Genomic DNA, 22,225 nt, shown 5'->3' with positions numbered 1-22,225 from the left:
ACTAAGGACCAAACCAAGTGTCCAACTAAGGACGAAACCAAGTGTCCAACTAAGGACCAAACCAAGTGTCCAACTAAGGACTGGGAGATGCTCCACTTATACTTAACTGAAAATATCAATGACGTCACCAGAAGACTCGTCTTATCGTTTCGCTCTACCAAAAATCAAGGGTCCAAATCAGGGCGATAGCCAGGGCAGCAGTCCTTCATAGCCGTCGGGAAGCGGGGAACCTCGCAACAAAGACTTTCGGACCACGTCGACATGCAGGGGTCGATGAAGTGGCGGCCTTCCTCCAGAATTTTCACACGAAGCTCCCCACGGACCTCAGGCTTGGACCGGTACCGCTGGTATCGCCCCACGTTGGGCGCCAACTGAGGTACTGGGTTTTTCAGAACCGTTACTGATCCGGTAACCCAGCGGTGCCAGGGTACACCCAAAGACCTCGGGTACTTTCCTGATTCAGACTACAGAAACTCAGAGTCTTCTAGGTGAAGTCAAAGATCAAATTTATTGGCTGCAACCAATTGACAAGTGTCCTAGAAGTACAACAGCACGATTTGTATGTTCTCAGGAGACTGTGTTTCAATGCAAAGTCAGGTTTCCTTATATACAGTTTTTTAAGCTTCAGGCAAACATTCTTGACATTTTGGTTGGTCATTCACATGTTTTTACTACAAAGGAAAAAACAGTGTCATGATGAAACCTTATATTTCATGTCATCCAACCCATAATAAATTACCCGGCAAGGCCTAGTATTTTACATCAGATAAGTGTGGACCCCCAATAAAAACGGGCACCTCCCCCTCGTAAAGTAAGAAGAAGAAAAGAGCAGGTGCAGGTGTGAGCAAGATTAGGCAGGGTGTGTGAGCGATAATAAGGGTTTTATGGCATGGTGTGCCTTGATGCTATCTGATTCGGCCACTGGAAGAGGGACTGACCAAACAGGTTTGGCCTGAGGCAATGGTTCCAGCTTGCCCAGGCCAGAGAGAAGTCAATCAAGGTGTACGTGTCCTTGGAATCAAATCTGACTGTATTATAAGCCTATGTGAGGGCAACTTTTAAAAATGGCTGCTGTGTATAAAATGGGAGCCACGAGTGCAGGACGAAAATGGCGATTTCGAGGTGAAAACGCTGCTGGAATTGAGCGAAAATGCTCATGCTTAGTGTACTAGTCATTATCGGTCTTTTGATACTAAAATCGTACTGCTGTGGCAAAGTAAATTACATGGGTCCAGAATTTTTAGAACCACAGTGTATGCATCAGTGTATGGTTGGGTATATCAGTGTATGCATCAGTGTGCACCTGGTTGTGTCAGTGTATTCATCAGTGTGTGCATGGGTGTGTCAGTGTATACAAGAGAGTCTGCAAGGGTGTATAAATGTATGAGTCAGTGTATACCTTGGTGTGTCAGTTTATGGAGGAGGGTGTGCTTGGTATGTCTGTGCATGCATGACTGTGTGCCTGGGTGGGTCTGTGTATGCATCAGTGTGTGCCAGGGTTGGTCAATGTATGCATCAGTGTGTACTTGGGTGTGTCAGTGTACGCTTCAGTATACCTGGGTGTGTTAGTGTATGCATAAGTGTGTACCTTCGTATGTCGGTTTATGCCTGAGAGTCTGCATGGGAATATAAGTCTATGAATTAGTGTGTGCCTAGGTGTGTCCGTGTATGCACAAGTGTGTGCTTGGTGTGTCAGTGTTTGCACAGGAGCGTCTGGGTGTTCCAGTATATGCATTAGTGTGTTTTAGGGTGTCAGTGTATGCCTCTGTGTGTGCCTGGGTGTGTCAATGTATTGAACACAATATGCCTGGGTGTGTCAGTAGATGCATCAGTATGTGCCTTGGTGTGTCAGTATATGAATCAGTGTGAGGCTGGCTGTATCAGCATGTATGTCAGTGTCTGTCTGGGTGTGGATGTGTAGGAATCATTATACGCTTGCGTGTGTTAGTGTATGCATCAGTGTGTGCCTGAGTGTGCCAGTATATGCATGAGTGTGTGCCTGGGTGTGGCAGGGTATGCATTTGTATATGCCTGGATGTGTCAATGTATACATCAGTGTGTGTATGGGTGTGTCAGTGTATGCATCAGTGTATGACTGGGAATGTCAGTGTATGCATCAAGGTGAACCTGGGCATGTCAGTGTATGCATCAGTGTGTGCCTCGGCATGTGTTAGCATATGTACAAGTGTTTGATTGGGTGTGTAAGTGTATGAATCAGTGTATGCCTGGATGTGACAGTGTATGCATTAGTGTATGCCTGGATATGCCAGTGTATACATTTGTGTATTACTGGGAATGTCAGTGTATACATGAGTGTGAACCTGGGTGTCAGTTTATGCATCATTGTGTGCACCGGTGTGTGAGTGTTTGTAAGAGAGTCTGCATTGGTATGTAAGTGTATGAAACACTGTATGCCTGGGTGTGTCACTGTATGCATGAGTCTGTACCTGGGTGTATCAGCATGTGTGTCAGTGTGTGTGTCATTGTGTGCCTGGGTGTGTCAGTGTTTGCATCAGTGTGTCAGTGGTTGTATCAGTGTACACCTGTGTGTGTTTGTGTATGCTTCATTGTATGCGTGGGTGTGTCAGTTAATGTATCAGTGTGTGCCTGTGCATGTTAGTGTATGCATCATTGTGTACCTGGATGTGTCATTCTATGCAGCAGTGTGTGGCTCATAGTGAGTCAGCATATGCATTAAGTCTGCCTGAGTGTGTGAGTCTATGAATCAGTGTATGCCTGGGCTTTCCAGTGTATATGAAGGCGGGTTGGGAGCACACTGCCTCACATCCCAGTCGAGTTCGCCCCTTTGCATCCTGGTAAATGCAGTTCAAATTTAACGCTTACTTGAAAGTGTCTGTAGTTTTTCACTAAAGTTAGTGCAGTCATTGCTGTTCATCTCTATACACGTGTTTCAGGGTAATTGCCCTTCATCAGTAGAGAGTAGAAAGCATCAAAAAATATCTGGGGTTGCTGGAAATGCTGCCAAAATCGTCTCAGGTCTAGTACCACTCACAGGCTCACAGATGCGTCTGCAGAGCTCGTCAGCTCAGTGGCTCAAGGGAGCCTTTTAACAGGAAGGCGGCTTGGGAGCACACTGCCTCACATCCCAGTCGAGTTCGCCCCTTTGCATCCTGGTAAATGCAGTTCAAATTTAACGCTTACTTGAAAGTGTCCGTTGGTTTTCACTAAAGTTAGTGCAGTCATTGCTGTTCATCTCTATACACGTGTTTCAGGGTAATTGCCCTTCATCAGTAGAGAGTAGAAAGCATCAAAAAATATCTGGGGTTGCTGGAAATGCTGCCAAAATCGTGTCACGTCTAGTACCACTCACAGGCTCACAGGTGCGTCTCCAGAGCTCGTCAGCTCAGTGGCTCAAGGGAGCCTTTTAACAGGAAGGCGGGTTGGGAGCACACTGCCTCATATCCCAGTCAAGTTCGCCCCTTTGCATCCTGGTAAATGCAGTTCAAATTTAACGCTTACTTGAAAGTGTCCGTAGTTTTTCACTAAAGTTAGTGCAGTCATTGCTGTTCATCTCTATACACGTGTTTCAGGGTAATTGCCCTTCATCAGTAGAGAATAGAAAGCATCAAAAAATATCTGGGGTTGCTGGAAATGCTGCCAAAATCGTCTCAGGTCTAGTACCACTCACAGGTGCGTCTCCAGAGCTCGTCAGCTCAGTGGCTCAAGGGAGCCTTTTAACAGGAAGGCGGGTTGGGAGCAAACTGCCTCACATCCCAGTCGAGTTCGCCCCTTTGCATCCTGGTAAATGCAGTTCAAATTTAACGCTTACTTGAAAGTGTCTGTAGTTTTTCACTAAAGTTAGTGCAGTCATTGCTGTTCATCTCTATACACGTGTTTCAGGGTAATTGCCCTTCATCAGTAGAGAGTAGAAAGCATCAAAAAATATCTGGTGTTGCTGGAAATGCTGCAAAAATCGTCTCAGGTCTAGTACCACTCACAGGCGCGTCTCCAGAGCTCGTCAGCTCAGTGGCTCAAGGGAGCCTTTTAACAGGAAGGCGGGTTGGGAGCACACTGCCTCACATCCAGGTCGAGTTCGCCCCTTTGCATCCTGGTAAATGCAGTTCAAATTTAACGCTTACTTGAAAGTGTCTGTAGTTTTTCACTAAAGTTAGTGCAGTCATTGCTGTTCATCTCTATACACGTGTTTCAGGGTAATTGCCCTTCATCAGTAGAGAGTAGAAAGCATCAAAAAATATCTGGGGTTGCTGGAAATGCTGCCAAAATCGTCTCAGGTCTAGTACCACTCACAGGCTCACAGGTGCGTCTCCAGAGCTCGTCAGCTCAGTGGCTCAAGGGAGCCTTTTAACAGGAAGGCGGGTTGGGAGCACACTGCCTCACATCCCAGTCGAGTTCGCCCCTTTGCATCCTGGTAAATGCAGTTCAAATTTAACGCTTACTTGAAAGTGTCCGTTGGTTTTCACTAAAGTTAGTGCAGTCATTGCTGTTCATCTCTATACACGTGTTTCAGGGTAATTGCCCTTCATCAGTAGAGAGTAGAAAGCATCAAAAAATATCTGGGGTTGCTGGAAATGCTGCCAAAATCGTCTCAGGTCTAGTACCACTCACAGGCTCACAGGTGCGTCTCCAGAGTTCGTCAGCTCAGTGGCTCAAGGGAGCCTTTTAACAGGAAGGCGGGTTGGGAGCACACTGCCTCACATCCCAGTCGAGTTCGCCCCTTTGCATCCTGGTAAATGCAGTTCAAATTTAACGCTTACTTGAAAGTGTCCGTAGTTTTTCACTAAAGTTAGTGCAGTCATTGCTGTTCATCTCTATACACGTGTTTCAGGGTAATTGCCCTTCATCAGTAGAGAGTAGAAAGCATCAAAAAATATCTGGGGTTGCTGGAAATGCTGCCAAAATCGTCTCAGGTCTAGTACTACTCACAGGCTCACAGGTGCGTCTCCAGAGCTCGTCAGCTCAGTGGCTCAAGGGAGCCTTTTAACAGGAAGGCGGGTTGGGAGCACACTGCCTCACATCCCAGTCGAGTTTGCCCCTTAGCATCCTGGTAAATGCAGTTCAAATTTAACGCTTACTTGAAAGTGTCCGTAATTTTTCACTAAAGTTAGTGCAGTCATTGCTGTTTATCTCTATACACGTGTTTCAGGGTAATTGCCCTTCATCAGTAGAGAGTAGAAAGCATCAAAAAATATCTGGGGTTGCTGGAAATGCTGCCAAAATCATCTCAGGTCTAGTACCACTCACAGGCTCACAGGTGCGTCTCCAGAGCTCGTCAGCTCAGTGGCTCAAGGGAGCCTTTTAACAGGAAGGCGGGTTGGGAGCACACTGCCTCACATCCCAGTCGAGATCGCCCCTTTGCATCCTGGTAAATGCAGTCCAAATTTAACGCTTACTTGAAAGTGTCCGTAGTTTTTCACTAAAGTTAGTGCAGTCATTGCTGTTCATCTCTATACACGTGTTTCAGGGTAATTGCCCTTCATCAGTAGAGAGTAGAAAGCATCAAAAAATATCTGGGGTTGCTGGAAATGCTGCCAAAATCGTCTCAGGTCTAGTACCACTCACAGGCTCACAGGTGCGTCTCCAGAGCTCGTCAGCTCAGTGGCTCAAGGGAGCCTTTTAACAGGAAGGCGGGTTGGGAGCACACTGCCTCATATCCCAGTCGAGTTCGCCCCTTTGCATCCTGGTAAATGCAGTTCAAATTTAACGCTTACTTGAAAGTGTCCGTAGTTTTTCACTAAAGTTAGTGCAGTCATTGCTGTTCATCTCTATACATGTGTTTCAGGGTAATTGCCCTTCATCAGTAGAGAGTAGAAAGCATCAAAAAATATCTGGGGTTACTGGATATGCTGCCAAAATCGTCTCAGGTCTAGTACCACTCACAGGCTCACAGGTGCGTCTCCAGAGCTCGTCAGCTCAGTGGCTCAAGGGAGCCTTTTAACAGGAAGGCGGGTTGGGAGCACACTGCCTCACATCCCAGTCGAGTTTGCCCCTTTGCATCTTGGTAAATGCAGTTCAAATTTAACGCTTACTTGAAAGTGTCCGTAGTTTTTCACTAAAGTTAGTGCAGTCATTGCTGTTCATCTCTATACACGTGTTTCAGGGTAATTGCCCTTCATCAGTAGAGAGTAGAAAGCATCAAAAAATATCTGGGGTTGCTGGAAATGCTGCCAAAATCGTCTCAGGTCTAGTACCACTCACAGGCTCACAGGTGCGTCTCCAGAGCTCGTCAGCTCAGTGGCTCAAGGGAGCCTTTTAACAGGAAGGCGGGTTGGGAGCACACCGCGTCACATCCCAGTCGAGTTCGCCCCTTTGCATCCTGGTAAATGCAGTTCAAATTTAACGCTTACTTGAAAGTGTCCGTAGTTTTTCACTAAAGTTAGTGCTGTCATTGCTGTTCATCTCTATACACGTGTTTCAGGGTAATTGCCCTGCATCAGTAGAGAGTAGAAAGCATCAAAAAATATCTGGGGTTGCTGGAAATGCTGCCAAAATCGTCTCAGGTCTAGTACCACTCACAGGCTCACAGGTGCGTCTCCAGAGCTCGTCAGCTCAGTGGCTCAAGGGAGCCTTTTAACAGGAAGGCGGGTTGGGAGCACACTGCCTCACATCCCAGTCGAGTTCGCCCCTTTGCATCCTGGTAAATGCAGTTCAAATTTAACGCTTACTTGAAAGTGTCCGTTGGTTTTCACTAAAGTTAGTGCAGTCATTGCTGTTCATCTCTATATACGTGTTTCAGGGTAATTGCCCTTCATCAGTAGAGAGTAGAAAGCATAAAAAAATATCTGGGGTTGCTGGAAATGCTGCCAAAATCGTCTCAGGTCTAGTACCACTCACAGGCTCACAGGTGCGTCTCCAGAGCTCGTCAGCTCAGTGGCTCAAGGGAGCCTTTTAACAGGAAGGCGGGTTGGGAGCACACTGCCTCACATCCCAGTCGAGTTCGCCCCTTTGCATCCTGGTAAATGCAGTTCAAATTTAACGCTTACTTGAAAGTGTCCGTAGTTTTTCACTAAAGTTAGTGCAGTCATTGCTGTTCATCTCTATACACGTGTTTCAGGGTAATTGCCCTTCATCAGTAGAAAGTAGAAAGCATCAAAAAATATCTGGGGTTGCTGGAAATGCTGCCAAAATCGTCTCAGGTCTAGTACCACTCACAGGCTCACAGGTGCGTCTCCAGAGCTCGTCAGCTCAGTGGCTCAAGGGAGCCTTTTAACAGGAAGGGGGGTTGGGAGCACACTGCCTCACATCCCAGACGAGTTTGCCCCTTTTTATCCTGGTAAATGCAGTTCAAATTTAACGCTTACTTGAATGTGTCTGTAGTTTTTCACTAAAGTTAGTGCAGTCATTGCTGTTCATCTCTATACACATGTTTCTGGGTTATTGCCCTTCATCAGTAGAGAGAGTAGAAAACATCGCAAAATATCTGGGGTTGCTGGAAATGCTGCCAAAATCATCTCAGGTCTAGTACCACTCACAGGCTCACAGGTGCATCTCCAGAGCTCGTCAGCTCAATGGCTCAAAGGAGCCTTTTAAACAGGAAGGCGGGTTGGGAGTACACTGCCTCACATCCCAGTCGAGTTTGCCCCTTTTCATCCTGGTAAATGCAGTTCAAATTTAACGCTTACTTTTAAAGTGTCCGTAGTTTTTCACTAAAGTTAGTGCAGTCATTGCTGTTCATCTCTATACATGTGTTTCTGGGTTATTGCCCATCATCAGTAGAGAGTAGAAAACATCGAAAAATATCTGGGGTTGCTGGAAATGCTGCCGAAATCATCTCAGGTCTAGTACCACTCACAGGCTCATAGGTGCATCTCCAGAGCTCGTCAGCTCAGTGGCTCAAGGGAGCCTTTTAACAGGAAGGCGGGTTGGGAGCACACTGCCTCACATCCCAGTCGAGTTCGCCCCTTTGCATCCTGGTAAATGCAGTTCAAATTTAACGCTTACTTGAAAGTGTCCGTTGGTTTTCACTAAAGTTAGTGCAGTCATTGCTGTTCATCTCTATACACGTGTTTCAGGGTAATTGCCCTTCATCAGTAGAGAGTAGAAAGCATCAAAAAATATCTGGGGTTGCTGGAAATGCTGCCAAAATCGTCTCAGGTCTAGTACCACTCACAGGCTCACAGGTGCGTCTCCAGAGTTCGTCAGCTCAGTGGCTCAAGGGAGCCTTTTAACAGGAAGGCGGGTTGGGAGCACACTGCCTCACATCCCAGTCGAGTTCGCCCCTTTGCATCCTGGTAAATGCAGTTCAAATTTAACGCTTACTTGAAAGTGTCCGTAGTTTTTCACTAAAGTTAGTGCAGTCATTGCTGTTCATCTCTATACACGTGTTTCAGGGTAATTGCCCTTCATCAGTAGAGAGTAGAAAGCATCAAAAAATATCTGGGGTTGCTGGAAATGCTGCCAAAATCGTCTCAGGTCTAGTACCACTCACAGGCTCACAGGTGCGTCTCCAGAGCTCGTCAGCTCAGTGGCTCAAGGGAGCCTTTTAACAGGAAGGCGGGTTGGGAGCACACTGCCTCACATCCCAGTCGAGTTTGCCCCTTAGCATCCTGGTAAATGCAGTTCAAATTTAACGCTTACTTGAAAGTGTCCGTAATTTTTCACTAAAGTTAGTGCAGTCATTGCTGTTTATCTCTATACACGTGTTTCAGGGTAATTGCCCTTCATCAGTAGAGAGTAGAAAGCATCAAAAAATATCTGGGGTTGCTGGAAATGCTGCCAAAATCGTCTCAGGTCTAGTACCACTCACAGGCTCACAGGTGCGTCTCCAGAGCTCGTCAGCTCAGTGGCTCAAGGGAGCCTTTTAACAGGAAGGCGGGTTGGGAGCACACTGCCTCACATCCCAGTCGAGATCGCCCCTTTGCATCCTGGTAAATGCAGTCCAAATTTAACGCTTACTTGAAAGTGTCCGTAGTTTTTCACTAAAGTTAGTGCAGTCATTGCTGTTCATCTCTATACACGTGTTTCAGGGTAATTGCCCTTCATCAGTAGAGAGTAGAAAGCATCAAAAAATATCTGGGGTTGCTGGAAATGCTGCCAAAATCGTCTCAGGTTTAGTACCACTCACAGGCTCACAGGTGCGTCTCCAGAGCTCGTCAGCTCAGTGGCTCAAGGGAGCCTTTTAACAGGAAGGCGGGTTGGGAGCACACTGCCTCATATCCCAGTCGAGTTCGCCCCTTTGCATCCTGGTAAATGCAGTTCAAATTTAACGCTTACTTGAAAGTGTCTGTAGTTTTTCACTAAAGTTAGTGCAGTCATTGCTGTTCATCTCTATACATGTGTTTCAGGGTAATTGCCCTTCATCAGTAGAGAGTAGAAAGCATCAAAAAATATCTGGGGTTGCTGGATATGCTGCCAAAATCGTCTCAGGTCTAGTACCACTCACAGGCTCACAGGTGCGTCTCCAGAGCTCGTCAGCTCAGTGGCTCAAGGGAGCCTTTTAACAGGAAGGCGGGTTGGGAGCACACTGCCTCACATCCCAGTCGAGTTTGCCCCTTTGCATCTTGGTAAATGCAGTTCAAATTTAACGCTTACTTGAAAGTGTCCGTAGTTTTTCACTAAAGTTAGTGCAGTCATTGCTGTTCATCTCTATACACGTGTTTCAGGGTAATTGCCCTTCATCAGTAGAGAGTAGAAAGCATCAAAAAATATCTGGGGTTGCTGGAAATGCTGCCAAAATCGTCTCAGGTCTAGTACCACTCACAGGCTCACAGGTGCGTCTCCAGAGCTCGTCAGCTCAGTGGCTCAAGGGAGCCTTTTAACAGGAAGGCGGGTTGGGAGCACACCGCGTCACATCCCAGTCGAGTTCGCCCCTTTGCATCCTGGTAAATGCAGTTCAAATTTAACGCTTACTTGAAAGTGTCCGTAGTTTTTCACTAAAGTTAGTGCAGTCATTGCTGTTCATCTCTATACACGTGTTTCAGGGTAATTGCCCTGCATCAGTAGAGAGTAGAAAGCATCAAAAAATATCTGGGGTTGCTGGAAATGCTGCCAAAATCGTCTCAGGTCTAGTACCACTCACAGGCTCACAGGTGCGTCTCCAGAGCTCGTCAGCTCAGTGGCTCAAGGGAGCCTTTTAACAGGAAGGCGGGTTGGGAGCACACTGCCTCACATCCCAGTCGAGTTCGCCCCTTTGCATCCTGGTAAATGCAGTTCAAATTTAACGCTTACTTGAAAGTGTCCGTAGTTTTTCACTAAAGTTAGTGCAGTCATTGCTGTTCATCTCTATACACGTGTTTCAGGGTAATTGCCCTTCATCAGTAGAAAGTAGAAAGCATCAAAAAATATCTGGGGTTGCTGGAAATGCTGCCAAAATCGTCTCAGGTCTAGTACCACTCACAGGCTCACAGGTGCGTCTCCAGAGCTCGTCAGCTCAGTGGCTCAAGGGAGCCTTTTAACAGGAAGGGGGGTTGGGAGCACACTGCCTCACATCCCAGACGAGTTTGCCCCTTTTTATCCTGGTAAATGCAGTTCAAATTTAACGCTTACTTGAATGTGTCTGTAGTTTTTCACTAAAGTTAGTGCAGTCATTGCTGTTCATCTCTATACACATGTTTCTGGGTTATTGCCCTTCATCAGTAGAGAGAGTAGAAAACATCGCAAAATATCTGGGGTTGCTGGAAATGCTGCCAAAATCATCTCAGGTCTAGTACCACTCACAGGCTCACAGGTGCATCTCCAGAGCTCGTCAGCTCAATGGCTCAAAGGAGCCTTTTAAACAGGAAGGCGGGTTGGGAGTACACTGCCTCACATCCCAGTCGAGTTTGCCCCTTTTCATCCTGGTAAATGCAGTTCAAATTTAACGCTTACTTTTAAAGTGTCCGTAGTTTTTCACTAAAGTTAGTGCAGTCATTGCTGTTCATCTCTATACATGTGTTTCTGGGTTATTGCCCATCATCAGTAGAGAGTAGAAAACATCGAAAAATATCTGGGGTTGCTGGAAATGCTGCCGAAATCATCTCAGGTCTAGTACCACTCACAGGCTCATAGGTGCATCTCCAGAGCTCGTCAGCTCAGTGGCTCAAGGGAGCCTTTTAACAGGAAGGCGGGTTGGGAGCACACTGCCTCACATCCCAGTCGAGTTCGCCCCTTTGCATCCTGGTAAATGCAGTTCAAATTTAACGCTTACTTGAAAGTGTCCGTTGGTTTTCACTAAAGTTAGTGCAGTCATTGCTGTTCATCTCTATACACGTGTTTCAGGGTAATCGCCCTTCATCAGTAGAGAGTAGAAAGCATCAAAAAATATCTGGGGTTGCTGGAAATGCTGCCAAAATCGTCTCAGGTCTAGTACCACTCACAGGCTCACAGGTGCGTCTCCAGAGTTCGTCAGCTCAGTGGCTCAAGGGAGCCTTTTAACAGGAAGGCGGGTTGGGAGCACACTGCCTCACATCCCAGTCGAGTTCGCCCCTTTGCATCCTGGTAAATGCAGTTAAAATTTAACGCTTACTTGAAAGTGTCCGTAGTTTTTCACTAAAGTTAGTGCAGTCATTGCTGTTCATCTCTATACACGTGTTTCAGGGTAATTGCCCTTCATCAGTAGAGAGTAGAAAGCATCAAAAAATATCTGGGGTTGCTGGAAATGCTGCCAAAATCGTCTCAGGTCTAGTACCACTCACAGGCTCACAGGTGCGTCTCCAGAGCTCGTCAGCTCAGTGGCTCAAGGGAGCCTTTTAACAGGAAGGCGGGTTGGGAGCACACTGCCTCACATCCCAGTCGAGTTTGCCCCTTAGCATCCTGGTAAATGCAGTTCAAATTTAACGCTTACTTGAAAGTGTCCGTAATTTTTCACTAAAGTTAGTGCAGTCATTGCTGTTTATCTCTATACACGTGTTTCAGGGTAATTGCCCTTCATCAGTAGAGAGTAGAAAGCATCAAAAAATATCTGGGGTTGCTGGAAATGCTGCCAAAATCGTCTCAGGTCTAGTACCACTCACAGGCTCACAGGTGCGTCTCCAGAGCTCGTCAGCTCAGTGGCTCAAGGGAGCCTTTTAACAGGAAGGCGGGTTGGGAGCACACTGCCTCACATCCCAGTCGAGATCGCCCCTTTGCATCCTGGTAAATGCAGTCCAAATTTAACGCTTACTTGAAAGTGTCCGTAGTTTTTCACTAAAGTTAGTGCAGTCATTGCTGTTCATCTCTATACACGTGTTTCAGGGTAATTGCCCTTCATCAGTAGAGAGTAGAAAGCATCAAAAAATATCTGGGGTTGCTGGAAATGCTGCCAAAATCGTCTCAGGTCTAGTACCACTCACAGGCTCACAGGTGCGTCTCCAGAGCTCGTCAGCTCAGTGGCTCAAGGGAGCCTTTTAACAGGAAGGCGGGTTGGGAGCACACTGCCTCATATCCCAGTCGAGTTCGCCCCTTTGCATCCTGGTAAATGCAGTTCAAATTTAACGCTTACTTGAAAGTGTCCGTTGGTTTTCACTAAAGTTAGTGCAGTCATTGCTGTTCATCTCTATACATGTGTTTCAGGGTAATTGCCCTTCATCAGTAGAGAGTAGAAAGCATCAAAAAATATCTGGGGTTGCTGGATATGCTGCCAAAATCGTCTCAGGTCTAGTACCACTCACAGGCTCACAGGTGCGTCTCCAGAGCTCGTCAGCTCAGTGGCTCAAGGGAGCCTTTTAACAGGAAGGCGGGTTGGGAGCACACTGCCTCACATCCCAGTCGAGTTTGCCCCTTTGCATCTTGGTAAATGCAGTTCAAATTTAACGCTTACTTGAAAGTGTCCGTAGTTTTTCACTAAAGTTAGTGCAGTCATTGCTGTTCATCTCTATACACGTGTTTCAGGGTAATTGCCCTTCATCAGTAGAGAGTAGAAAGCATCAAAAAATATCTGGGGTTGCTGGAAATGCTGCCAAAATCGTCTCAGGTCTAGTACCACTCACAGGCTCACAGGTGCGTCTCCAGAGCTCGTCAGCTCAGTGGCTCAAGGGAGCCTTTTAACAGGAAGGCGGGTTGGGAGCACACCGCGTCACATCCCAGTCGAGTTCGCCCCTTTGCATCCTGGTAAATGCAGTTCAAATTTAACGCTTACTTGAAAGTGTCCGTAGTTTTTCACTAAAGTTAGTGCAGTCATTGCTGTTCATCTCTATACACGTGTTTCAGGGTAATTGCCCTGCATCAGTAGAGAGTAGAAAGCATCAAAAAATATCTGGGGTTGCTGGAAATGCTGCCAAAATCGTCTCAGGTCTAGTACCACTCACAGGCGCGTCTCCAGAGCTCGTCAGCTCAGTGGCTCAAGGGAGCCTTTTAACAGGAAGGCGGGTTGGGAGCACACTGCCTCACATCCCAGTCGAGTTCGCTCCTTTGCATCCTGGTAAATGCAGTTCAAATTTAACGCTTACTTGAAAGTGTCCGTTGGTTTTCACTAAAGTTAGTGCAGTCATTGCTGTTCATCTCTATATACGTGTTTCAGGGTAATTGCCCTTCATCAGTAGAGAGTAGAAAGCATAAAAAAATATCTGGGGTTGCTGGAAATGCTGCCAAAATCGTCTCAGGTCTAGTACCACTCACAGGCTCACAGGTGCGTCTCCAGAGCTCGTCAGCTCAGTGGCTCAAGGGAGCCTTTTAACAGGAAGGCGGGTTGGGAGCACACTGCCTCACATCCCAGTCGAGTTCGCCCCTTTGCATCCTGGTAAATGCAGTTCAAATTTAACGCTTACTTGAAAGTGTCCGTAGTTTTTCACTAAAGTTAGTGTAGTCATTGCTGTTCATCTCTATACACGTGTTTCAGGGTAATTGCCCTTCATCAGTAGAAAGTAGAAAGCATCAAAAAATATCTGGGGTTGCTGGAAATGCTGCCAAAATCGTCTCAGGTCTAGTACCACTCACAGGCGCGTCTCCAGAGCTCGTCAGCTCAGTGGCTCAAGGGAGCCTTTTAACAGGAAGGGGGGTTGGGAGCACACTGCCTCACATCCCAGACGAGTTTGCCCCTTTTTATCCTGGTAAATGCAGTTCAAATTTAACGCTTACTTGAATGTGTCTGTAGTTTTTCACTAAAGTTAGTGCAGTCATTGCTGTTCATCTCTATACACATGTTTCTGGGTTATTGCCCTTCATCAGTAGAGAGAGTAGAAAACATCGCAAAATATCTGGGGTTGCTGGAAATGCTGCCAAAATCATCTCAGGTCTAGTACCACTCACAGGCTCACAGGTGCATCTCCAGAGCTCGTCAGCTCAATGGCTCAAAGGAGCCTTTTAAACAGGAAGGCGGGTTGGGAGTACACTGCCTCACATCCCAGTCGAGTTTGCCCCTTTTCATCCTGGTAAATGCAGTTCAAATTTAACGCTTACTTTTAAAGTGTCCGTAGTTTTTCACTAAAGTTAGTGCAGTCATTGCTGTTCATCTCTATACATGTGTTTCTGGGTTATTGCCCATCATCAGTAGAGAGTAGAAAACATCGAAAAATATCTGGGGTTGCTGGAAATGCTGCCGAAATCATCTCAGGTCTAGTACCACTCACAGGCTCATAGGTGCATCTCCAGAGCTCGTCAGCTCAATGGCTCAAAGGAGCCTTTTAAACAGGAATGCGGGTTGGGAGCACACTGCCTCACATCCCAGTCGAGTTTGCCCCTTTTCATCCTGGTAAATGCAGTTCAACTTTAACGCTTACTTGAAAGTGTCCGTAGTTTTTCACTAAAGTTAGTGCAGTCATTGCTGTTCATCACTATACACATGTTTCTGGGTTATTGCCCTTCATCAGTAGAGAGTAGAAAACATAGAAAAATATCAGGGGTTGCTGGAAATGCTGCCAAAATCGTCTCAGGTCTAGTACCACTCACAGGCTCACAGGTGCATCTCCAGAGCTCGTCAGCTCAATGGCTCAAAGGAGCCTTTTAAACAGGAAGGCAGGTTGAGAGCACACTGCCTCACATCCCAGTCGAGTTTGCCCCTTTGCATCCTGGTAAATGCAGTTCAAATGTAATGCTTACTTGAAAGTGTCTGTAGTTTTTCACTAAAGTAAGTGCAGTCATTGCTGTTCATCTCTACCCTGTGCTTGGTCCTGGGGAGTGATAGGCCACAGTCTCTCAAGTGGGTGACATGCCCACTTGCTCTGGAGGGGGCAACATGCCCTGTGCTTGGTCTTCAGAAGTGACAGGCCACAATCTCTTAAGTGGGTGACTTGCCCACTTGCTCTGGAGGGGGCAAAATGCCCTGCGCTTTTTTCCTGGGGAGTGATAGGCCACAGTCTCTCAAGTGGTTGTCTTACCCACTGGTTCTGGAGGGGGCATCGTGCTCTGTGCTATTGATCCTGGGGAGGCTGGGGTAGGTGGGTGTCTTACTCATTGGTTCTGGAGGGGGCATCGTGCCCTGTGCTCTTTATCCTGGGGAGTGCAAGGCCACAGTCTCTCAGGTGGGTGTCATATCCACTGTATATGCAGGGGGCAGGCCGCACAGCAGCCCATGGAGGCAGGATTACATAAGGTCTGCCAGCGGTGACGGCTGCTCAATGGTGGTGGTGTTGGTGGTGCTGCTGTTGGGGGGAGGCTCCAGCCCGTCCCCTGCAGCCTTGGACGGCTGCCCACTGGAGGTGGTGGTGCTGCTGGGGGGGAGGCTTCTGCCCACCCCCTTCAGCCTTGGATGGCAGTCCAATGGAGGTGGTGGTGCTGCTGGTGGGGGAAGGCTCCTGCCCATGCCCTGCAGCCTCAGATGGATGCCCACTTGAGGTGGTGGTGCTGCCGGTGGGGGGGAGGCTCCTGCCCATCTCTTGCAGCTTTGGACGGCTGCCCACTGGAGGGGGTGGTGCTCCTGTGGGGGGAGGCTCCTGCCCATCCCCTGCAGCCTCGGACGGCTGCACAGCCATGGTTGGTGGTGGGTGCTCCGTCACAGTTCCTGCCCCAGGCCCCTTTCCCTTCCTGCCTGCTGGTGCTGGCTCCTTGCTCTTCCTGGCAGCTGGGGCAGGCTCCTTAAACTTCTTACCAGCAGCTGGGGCAGGCTCCTTTAAACTTATTACCAGCAGCTGGGGCAGACTCCTTTGTCTTCCTAGAAGCAGATTGGGCAGGCTCATTTCCTTTGAGGCTGCCTAGTTCAGGCTCCTTCACCCTGAGGACATGTGCCCTGGATCCTTTCCCACCACGAGTGGGTGTGGTGACGACTGGGCCCGTGGACTGGGTGGCTGAGGTGCTTGGCTGGGTTTTTGCCATCATGGCCAGACGTGCAGGACGGGAGTAGAGGTAGGGAAGAGGTCAATGGTGGATAGGAAAAGGGACATTGGGGCAAGAAGAGGGAGAAGCTTTGGGAGTGGAGGAAGAGGGAGTGGTTGTAGGAGGTGTCTGTCTGCTGATTTTGGGTGCAGGTACATGGGCTGGATGCTGTTGTGAGGTGGATGGCTTTTGGGTATCTGAGTGCTTGCCTTTGTGTACCTTGGGAGGGGGGGACAGACACAGTGGAAGAGGACACGGGGACGTGTGCATGGCCTTTGTGGAGGTGTCTGCCAGTGAGGTGTGTGTTCTTCTAGGTGTGGTGGTGATGCTGGTGGTGGATGATAGTGTAGTGCATGCAGATGTGAGTGTAGACAGAACTGGGAGGGAGGTGGAGGGGAAGGGAAGAGGGGGAGAGAGTGTAAATTGTGGGTGTTGATATGTCTGCATCTGGATGGTGTTTGTGTGAGTGCCTGTGGGATGAATGTGGTGCTTGTGTTTGCCTGTGCCACTCTTGTGTGCTGTCTTGTGTGCATGCTCATCTGCCTGTGTGCTTGGGATAGGTTAGGCTTGAGGGGAATTGGATTGGGAAGAGGAAGTTGGAGGGGGGATGGTGGAAACAGGGACAATGGCTGCCATCAGAGAGGAAGCCAGAGCCTGAATGGATCTCTGTTGGGCCGCCAAGCCAGTGTGAATGCCCTCCAGGAATGCATTAGTCTGTGGCATCTGGGATGCCAGCCCCTGGATAGCATTCACAATGGTTGACTGCCCTACAGAGATGGATCTCAGGCGGTCAATAGCCTCCTCACTCAGGGTAGCAGGGTTCACTGGGGCAGGGCCTGAGGTGCCTGGGGCGAAGGAGAGGCCTACCCTCCTGGGTGAGCTGGCATGGGCATCTCGATGAGGGGCTGCTGGGAGGGCGGTGCTGGTATGGGGGTGGCAGCTGTACCTGTAACTGGGGTGGTTATAGAAGTGTCCTCCACCACCAGGGAGCTTCCATTGGAGGAAGTATCTGTGTCTGAACTTTCCCTACAAGTCTCCACCATGGTGCTCCCCTCACCCTCCGTCCCACTGGTGCCCTCACCGTTGGTGGACTCCTGGGTCCTGTGGGATGCAGCTCCCTCCGTCGCCGGTGCCTCTGCTCCTCCGCCAGATGATGCTAATGCACATAAGGACAGGGTGACAAAACAAAAAGGGGGGGAGAGGCAAAGGACACACTTGGTCAGTGGCTGCACCAACGCCACCATTGGCGTACACAGCAACCTCACACACAGGGAACAGGCCTACGCACTCTGCATTGCAGTACCCGTGAAATTGCTATCCACCAAGGCATGGGGAGGGGCACACACCTGCAAATCCAGCACACGTGGGACCCATGCAGCCTTGAGCAGTAGTGGATGCCTATGAGCTAGGTAGCAAGATTATCCCTTCAGAACCCTTGCCACCAGGATACTTACGCTGCAATGTCAGGCCTGGCCTAGGGGCACCCACTGACACACATCCCCCACCCAGATACCTCCCCACCAGGCGTTAGTAGTAATGATGGGCACTGTATTCACCCCCTTGTGGCTGCTGTGATGCCCTCAAGCACCCATCCAGCTCTGGATAGGCCACCGCCAGTATGCGGGCCATCAGGGGGGGTCATGGTTTGACGGTTGCCCCTTCCTTGTTTGGAGGTCATCCCCAGCTGGGCCTCTGCCGTCTTCCGTGAGCAGCATCTCACGTCCTCCCACCGTTTCCAACAGTGGGCGCTCCACCTGCCGTAGACCTCCAGGGTCTGCACGTCCTTGGCGATGGCACGCCATATACCCTTCTTTTGATGGGCACTGACCTGCAGAGGAAATACACATGGGAAAATTGTATTAGACAGACAGTCCTGCCTGTTACACTTATGGCCCACCATACCCCTTCATACACACCCATGGCCCAGCATACAACCAATACGCCGCCCGGAGGACATCCACCCACCTCCCTTACACGAGGCCTTCACACACCACTCCATGCATTCATGCCACATGCATTGTGCCCACAGTGTACTCACCTGTTGGTCTGGAGGCCCATACAGCAGTCCATACTAGGTTAGAACCATATCCACCAGTCTCTCCAACTCAGCCTGGCCTGATATCTGCTATCCATCACCCCACTGGGATCCCCCCCCTCTTGTGCAAGTTCTCACTGTGCTCCATTTCTTGGCAACTGGTTCTTTCCAAGTGACAGTGGGCTTGGCAGCAGGAATGTCACAGCCATTGCTCTCAATAGTGCTGACAAGAGTGTTGTCTGCCCTGATTGAACACATGTGCAGCTACATTGTATTTCCCCAGGTGGAAGATTTGGCCACAGTGAAGGCCGACCTCTATGCAATGGGACATATCCCCAACATAATTGGGGCGATTAATGGAAAACATATTGCATTTGCCTCCCGTCAAAATGAACAGGTGCTCAGAAATCGTAAGAGTTTCCACACTATAAATGTACAGATGGTGTGCTTGGCAGACCAGTACATCTGCCACATCAATGCTAAGTATCCTGGGTTGGTGCATGATGTCTTTGTCCTGAGGAATAGCAGCATCCAAAATGTGATGGGCCAACTACAGAGACACAGGGTGTGGCTAATAGATGAGCCCTGGTCCCCACACAGTATATGTTGGTGTATGGGTATGGTGTGGGCCATATGGGATAGTGTGTGGCTAAATGTTGTCCCTCAATATTTGCAGGTGACTCTGGTTACCCCAACCTATCTTGGCTGCTGACCCCTTTGAGGAATGCCAGGACAAGGGCCGAAGAACGTTACAGTGAGGCACATGGGCGAACCAGAAGGATTAAAGAAAGGAGCTATGGCCTCCTGAAGGCCAGGTTCTGGTGCCTCCATCTAACAGGTGGACCCCTGTGCTACTCACCAGAGAACGTCTGCCAGATAATCGTGGCATGCTGCATGTTGCACAACCTTGCCATGTGCCTTTTCTGCAGAAGGAAGAGGCTGGAGATGCCCGTGTGGCAGCAGTGGACCCTGTGGACAGTGAGGATGAGGAGGCAGAGGATGAGGATGAGGACAACAGAACAGCAGTGATCAGACAATACTTCCAATGACACACAGGTAAGACAATGTTACTTCACATTTCATTGTCATTATTTTGAATATCTTTGGCACTGGCATGCTGTTATTTCCCACTTCTATGCCCACTTACAGTACCCTTTGGCATTTCATCTTACTGATGTTGGTGCCTCACAATGGCTCCTGGTGTGATCACTGCAGCCAGCTATAGGTCATTAACATATGCTAATTTACTGTACAGTTGAATTGCAATGTTTGAACCTGGTTAAACAAATGCATAGTTAAAAAAATTGACATACTCCATACTTCTTTTTTTTCCAAGGGTGTTTATTGAAGTGCTAAGATATTGAGGGGCAAGTGCAATGAGATTGGGTGATGATGGAGGAAATTCTAGGGTATTGTTCCAATCTGTAGCATAGGTGCATTGTCCAAGGGGATCTAGGAAGGGGAGCAATGGCAGTTCAAGGTGGACAGGGTGACAGAGTGGGACACAAGGGTGTCAATCAGGAGGGTCTCATTTCCTGGCGGGGATCTTGGCAATAGTCTCTGGCTTCTGTCTGGATCACAGGGAACGCTTGAGGGTGGTTCACCTTCTGCAGGGGGAGGGTGCTGGTGGCCTGTTGGTCCTGTGGCGGGGCCTCCTGTCCACTAGCGGCAGCAGGAGTGGAAGACTATTCAGATGGGAGTGAGGGTGAGGGTATGTGATGGCATGCAGGTAGGGGGGTGATAGTAGTAAAGAGTTGACATACCAGAGTCCAGTCCTCCTCCTACTCCTGCCAGGCCCTCAGGATGCATGATTGACACGACTTGCTCCTCCCATGCTGTTAGTTGTGGGGGAGGAGGTGGGGGTCCACCGCCAGTCCTCTGGATAGTGAGCTGGTATCTTACTGCAATGGAACGTACCTTCCCCTGTAGGTCGTTCTACCTCTTCCTGATGTCATCCCTAGTTCTGGGGTGCTGTCCCACGGCGTTGACCCTGTCCATGATTCTTCACCATAGCTCCATCTTCCTAGCTATCGACATCTGCTGCACCTGTGCTCCAAATAGCTGATGCTCTACCCTGATGATTTTCTCCACCATGACCCTTAGCTCCTCCTCGGTCAATCGGGGGTGTCTTTGTGGTGCATGGGTATTGTGTGAGGTGTGTAGGTGAGGGTGTGTTGGGTAATGTGTTGCGGTGTGTTACGTGGGCTATGTGAGTGGTGTATAGGTGTGAATAGTGTGTGGCTCGGGTTGTGTCTGTGGTCTTGCTGTCTCTCTCTGGTGGCAATTGTTTGTAATGGTAAAGGGTTGTGGGTTATGTGGGTGTGTGTTTTATAGTGGTGTGAGTGTGTGTGTGGTGTGTGTATGGGTGTCAGGTGTGTGTTGACAAATGACAAATGACAAATTGCAAAACTGCCAATTGCATTTATCTGATTAGGTGTCCATGTCCCTCACTTTATGTAGGTGAAACAGGGAGGGAAGTCAAAATAAGAATATTGGAACATATGTCTAACATCAGAAATGTTAAAGAAAGTGCCCCTCTAGTACTCCATTGGAAACAACATGGACATCAAGTTGATGATCTCACTTGGACTGTCCTGGAAAAAATCAAGAAAACTGGACAGATAGAGGATTACAAAATAAGGAAAAAACGAGAAGTCTTTTGGATATTTACACTGGATAGTTGAGCAAAAGGATTGAATGAGTCTACCCCCTGGGAAAACGCAATTATTTGATTAATGAAAATTCTATCTGAATCTCTATTTGCCCTCATGATGTCCTACTGACCTTTTAGGGGTATCATCACACTAAGAGACATATACATATTTGCACATTTCTCATTTCCTTACGTCTTCACATTTTTTCCTTTATCATCTTTTCCGCTTCCATATTTCTTCATTTTATTTCACATTATATTTTTTCTTCACCCTATTCATGGCGTTCTCTCATTCTTTATCTTTATCGGTATCTAATTTTTATTTGTAATTCCTAATCTCTAACTCCCACATATCATTTTATTTCTTTATTTATTTATTTTTCATTTATTATTTTTCATCTTCTCTTTTTATCTTTTATTTTTCATTTTTATTTTTCATTTCTATTTTCACTCTTATTCTCTTTCTATTTAATTATATTTCTTATTTGTACCTTACTGTCACCCATAAGTGAAGAGTAGTGTCCTTTGTTATTAACTTGACTGTCCCTATATAGCTGTTGATTCAACTATCAGCACATCTTAATAAAGTGGGCTCCTTATTTTAATTATTTGCCATAGGGCAATATCATCGATAGCACGCTTCTTTAGCCCATAAAATCTTCTTTTCCCTTTCAGTATTGTGTATTGCCTATGTTTTTGATAGTTCTGTATTTCGTCCCATTCCGGGACACGTGGCAACGGAATTCCAACATGGCGGCTACAGCGGCCCGTAATGATGTATCGTGAGGCCGCGGTCTAGCTAGGTCTGGACGTCAATTAGCTCCACTACTAAAATCCAGTGGAGCTGCGGCCGCCGACGCTTATCGACCAACACGTAGTGTATCCACTCATCGGTGAGTCTTTTCCTCTTTATCCATAAATATTTTCAGGTCTCTCGATCTTGGAGAAAGCTTCTTACGTTCTCTTTTTGGCTGTAAAACTATATTCGACCAGCGCAGTGCTTTCAGTATCTTTTTCTGCTAGCCTAATTATAATTACATCTATATGTCTAGGACCAACCGTGGAAAGCTATACTAACCTGAAGATTGAAAAAGACTATCAAAGAAAGGCCATTAGTTTGGTCTATCTCAGCTACAGCAGGTAACTCCAAGCGCTCATACTTTCCTCATAATGTCTCTATTTAATATTAGAACATTGGAATGCTGGAGGCTCCATTGAAAACAATGGAGTGCTGTGGGCTTTTACTGGCCGGTAAAAGCCTGCAGCGCCAACATTCCAATGTTCGCTTTGTTCACAGCAACAGCTGTGAACAAAGCCTCACGGAGCCCGAGGGGATTTAAATCCCCTCCGGCTCCGTGAACATTTTTTTTTTTAATAGAACATTCTGCCCTGTGTGGCAGAATGTTCTAATAGCC

Source organism: Pleurodeles waltl, chromosome 12, assembly GCF_031143425.1.
Source record: "Pleurodeles waltl isolate 20211129_DDA chromosome 12, aPleWal1.hap1.20221129, whole genome shotgun sequence".
In the NCBI taxonomy this organism is placed as follows: Eukaryota; Metazoa; Chordata; class Amphibia; order Caudata; family Salamandridae; genus Pleurodeles; species Pleurodeles waltl.
The sequence above is the reverse complement of the archived record's forward strand: the minus strand, read 5'-3'. Positions refer to the sequence as shown.